Below are 5,000 nucleotides of genomic sequence, written 5' to 3'. Positions count from 1 at the left end.
TGACACCGCCCCCTCCCCTACCCACCTCTTTCCTCCCTTCCTCTGCCTTCCGGAGTAACGTCACACATGCAAACAATAATAGCAAAGAAAGACAAATAATCGCAGACAAATCCACGTTTTCCCTTCGACTATCCCTTTGCCCTCGTTTCATCCTTTTATTCCAACCCCTCCTCTCCATCTATCCACAAATTCACCCCCTCCCTCTTGCTTCTACCACCCCTATCCCTTTACCCCCCTCCCCCCTTCCTCTTGCTTCTACTTCTCTATCCCCTTACTCCCCCCCCCTTTCCTCCTTCCTCTTATTTCTATCACCCCTTTTATACCCCAACCCCCCCCACCCCTTTCCCACTGACCCCCTTTTCTCTCCCCATTGGCCATCTATCCCCGCCTCCATCCCATTAAACCACCTCCTTCATCTACCCTTTCGCCATCTTCCTCCTTCCTCGCACTCTTTTAACCCAACTTGCCCCTAACCCCTTTCCCCTCATCTGTCGCCCAGACCCCTTTAACACTTCCCTCGCCCGCCCCTTCACCTCTCTCTCTCTCCTTCTTCGCCCCCTTTTCACCCTAACCTCTTTTCGCTATCCCCCTTACCCTTCCTCATACGCCCCCACCCCTCTGAGCCTACTTCCCCAACCCGCCCCCTTACCCTCCTCCTTCCTCTATCCTCACTCTTTTTACCCCAACCCCTTCCCTTATCCCTTCACACCCTCCCCTCCCCCTATCCCTCCCCCCCTTTCCCTATCTCCTCACCCCCCTTCGCCCACACCCCCTAATTACCACCTCCATCTTGGGCAGCGCGAGGGGGCCGGCCTATCGCAGCCTCGTAAACACGGAGGCTACATCCCGGGCAAGAATGCAAGGCGCCAGACCCTGCATCGGGACATCTCTGTTGCAACAACCAACAACCTCGCCTCGTGCACACTCGGCGCCCGCTGTGAATGCATAATGACGATTCATTATACACGATGAGAGGGATATTAACCTCCCTTTAATAGAACAAAAAAAAAAAAGTTGATGAATAATTAATTTCCTTTTTTTTCGCTCCCTTACTACTCGTTTTTCGACAAATGTTACTAATGTGTGCATATTTTATGACAAACGACAAAGTTACCGCTAGACAAAAAAAAAAAAAAAAAGTATAGCCAGATCCACAGAACTCCTCCTGTTTAGTCCTTAACGCCGAGTGCCCTAAAAAGAGCGAGACAAATAAGCAGCGCAACAAACGTCAGCCGGAAAACAAATAAACAAACTAACAACCGCATCCACGACCCGCTATCCCCCTTGGGCCACCTGCTCCCCCCTCCCCCCTCTCCCTCCCCTCGTCTTTCTCTTTCTCTCTCTCTCTCTCTCTCTCTATCTCTCTCTCTCCTCTCTCTCTCTCTCCTCTCTCTCTCTCTCTCTCTCTCTCTCTCTCTCCTCTCCTCTCTCTCTCCCTCTCCCTCTCCCTCACCCTCTCCCTCTCCCTCTCCCTCTCCCTCTCCCTCTCCCGTCTCCCTCCCTCTAAATATATATAATATTTTAATATATATATATATATATATATATATATTATATATATATATTATGTGTGTGTGTGTGTGTGTGTGTGGGAAACATACATACATACATACACACACACACACACACACACACACACACACACACACACACACACACACACGGGGGGAGGGAGGGGGGGAGAGAGGGGGGGGGAGGGAGGGAGAGGGAGAGGGGGGAGAGAGAGAGAGAGAGAGAGAGAGAGAGAGAGAGAGAGGGAGGGAGGGAGGGGGGGGGGGGGGGGAGAAGAGAGAGAAAAAGGGAGAGGGGAAGGAGAGAGAGAGAAGAGGAGAGAGGAGAGGGGGGAGAGGGGAAGGGAGAGAGGAGAGAGAGAGGGGGGGGGGGGGGAGGGGGGGAAGGGGGGGAGGGGGGGTAGAGAAGAGGGAGGGGGGGGGGGGAGGGAGGGGGGGAGAGAGAGAGAGAAGAAAAAAGGGAGAGAGAAAAGAGGAGAAGAGAGAGGGAGAGGGAGAGAGAGAAAGAGAGAGGAGGAGAAAGAAGAGAGGGGAAAGAAGAGAGAGAGAGAGAGAGAGAGGGGGAGAGAGAGAGGGAGGGGGAGGGGGGGAGGAGGGAGGGAAGGGAAGGGAGAGCGAGAGCGAAAACGAGGAGAAGGGGGAAAAGGGGGGGGGGGGGGGGGGGAAGGGAGGGAGGGAGGGAGGGAGAGAAAAGAAGAGAGAAAGAGAGAGAGAGGGGAGAGAGAAAAGGGGAGAGAGGAGAGAGAAGAGAGAAGAGAGAGAGGGGAAAAAGACAGAGAGACAGAGAGAGAAAGGGGGGTAAGAGGGGAAAGAGAGGAAAGAGAGAAGGGAAAAGAGAGAGAGAAGAGAGGAAAAACGAGAGAGAGAGAGAGTGAAGGACAAAAAAACGAGAGAAGAGAGAGAGAGAGAGAGAGAGAGAGAGAGAGAGAGAAGGCAAAACGAGGGGAAGGGAAAAGAGAGAAGGGGGGGGGGGCTCTACCTACACGAAGTGTAACCTACAGATCTTTCTCTACCTTTGCCTAAATCACAAAAAAGTAATTCCTTTTCTTCAAGATATTTCTTCGTCCCTATGTATCTTATCTTCCAATGTTTTTTTATCGGTTAAATGAAGGGTGCGAAGAAGCAGGCACGGGAAGCAGGCAGGGTCAGACAGACAGGCACGAGGGGCGAGGTGCGGGCGTCGAGTATTGCATGCCAGCTCTGCCTGCCACGTTCCAGACCCCCTCCCCCCCTACCCCAACCCAATCCACCATGCGCTCTGACTATCTCTCCGCCTGGTTGTTCGTATGTTCGCGCGTGCGTGCGTGCGTGCGTGTGTGCGTGCGTACGTGTGGGGCGTGCGTGGTGCTGCGTGTGTGTGGTGTGTGTGGTTTGCGTGTGGTTTGTGTGTGTGTGGTGTGTGTTGTGTGTGTGTGTTGGGGCCAGTGGGTGGTGTGTGCGTGCGTGTGGTTTTTACATGTGTGGTGTGTGTGTGCGCATGTGTGCGTGTGCATGTGCGCATGTGAGCGTGTGCATGTGTGCATGTGTGCGTGTGTAACCGTCTGTCTGTCAGGCTATCTCTCTCTTCCTCGTCTATTTGTCTGTCTAGCCATCTACCTTTCTTCCCACTCCATTTGTTTCTACGTCTAATGAGTTTACATAACATCAAAAGCAGCATTAGCATCATGATGAGACAAAAGACTATGAGGGGAAGCAACAATCAAAAAATAAAAATGAAAAGATGAAGAGCAGGATATAAAGTGGTGGAGATGGAGGAGGAGGAGGGGGGAGAGGGAGGAGGAGGAGGAGGAGGGGGAGGGAGGAGGAGGAGGAGGAGGAGGAGGAGAAGAAGAAGAAAGAGAAAAAGAAAAAGAAGAAGAAAAAGAAGAAGAAGAAGAAAAAAAGAAAAGAAGAAGAAGAAGAAGAAGAGAAAAAGAAAAAGAAGAGGAGGAGGAGGGAGGAGGAGGGGGAGGACCAGGAGGGGGGGGACCCGGAAAAGGGGGGGAGGAGGGCCAGGAGGGAAAAGGAAAAGGACCAGGAGGAGGAGGAGGAGGAGGAGAAAAGAGATGAGGAGGATGGGAAAAGAGAAGAGGTGGAGGAGAAAAGGGAAGAAAAGAGGAGGCGGGAAGCAGCGCACAAGCGGTGAAGAGCGATAAAAAAAAAACGGAAGTGGGGAAAAGGGCCCCTTGGGCCCGAGGGGCCGACGCGGCCGCGGGACCCGTCCAGAAAATGCATCTCGCTCTCGACGACACAATCCATTTGGCAATTTATGAACGCTCGGCCTTGTGTGGTAGTGAATGGGAGGGGGAGGGGGGGAGGAAAGTTATCCCTTTCACAACTCTAACTGAAGGCGAGGCAGGAAGGTATTTCTAAATGAGCATAATGAAGTATATAGACTGGGAGGGAGGGAGGGTGAGAGTAATAAAAAATATCAGAACAGCAATAAGCGCCCAACGAAATCTGGCTGAAAAAGGAAACAGGGCTGTACAAACCTTCCGTTTCCGGGACAACAGCTACTTTGAAAGACCTGTCGGATGCCTAATTTCCGGCGAAGGTACAGCGCATAAACACTCATACTTAGACATACAAGAAATACAAGACATACAAAACAAAACACACACACACACACACACACACACACACACACACACACACACCGTAGAGATAGATGTGAATGAAAATGAACATCACCGGAGCGCAGGAACGGTATCTGACACGTTTTCTAAAAAAATAAATCATGCTGAAGACGCAATGAAAACGTGTCAACCAAAGCTAACCTTAATCACTTTCACTCATACCCCCCCCCCCCCGTCTGTCACAATGACCTCTGTCCAGGAACGTCATAATCATATCAAGATCCTCCACCTCACCTGCTGCCTCTGGAGTCCGAGATTATCAAATACCAACAGCGAAAGGAATCCTCTGACGCAGCACGCCCGCGCCCCAACCTTTTAGACTTTTTATTACGGAAATAGCCACGCCCATCCATCTGACATCTACCCCACCCCCCCTCCCCCGTCTCTTTCCGTCTCGGCATGTCCCATCCATCAAAATTTGAAACCTGGCCTGACTTTCCTTTTTTGGGTGCAAGCTGCTTGATGTTACCGATTGAATATATTAGCTGAAATCAATGGTTCTTCACTCACTCCCCTTCCCTTCCCTCCGTCGGCATCTCGCTTTGTTTGTTGAAATTTTCATCTCCCTTGCCCTACGTAAACATGCAAACATAAATATATATATATATATATATATATATAAATATAATAATAAATATATAATATATATTAATATATATTAGGAGAGAAGGGGGAGAGAGAGAGAGAGAGAGAGGAGAAGAGAGAGAGGGGAGAGAGAGAGAGAGAGAGAGAGAAGAGAGAGATTCAAAACATTAAGCGCGTATTTCACCCAAAACATACACATCTACTACATAAAAAAAAAAAAAAAAAAAAAAAACCACAACCCCCAAAACACACACACACACACAAACAAAAACCAAACAAAAAACAAAAA

Source organism: Penaeus monodon, chromosome 38 (genome assembly GCF_015228065.2).
Source record: "Penaeus monodon isolate SGIC_2016 chromosome 38, NSTDA_Pmon_1, whole genome shotgun sequence".
Taxonomy (NCBI): Eukaryota; Metazoa; Arthropoda; class Malacostraca; order Decapoda; family Penaeidae; genus Penaeus; species Penaeus monodon.
Note: the sequence above shows the minus strand (reverse complement) of the source record.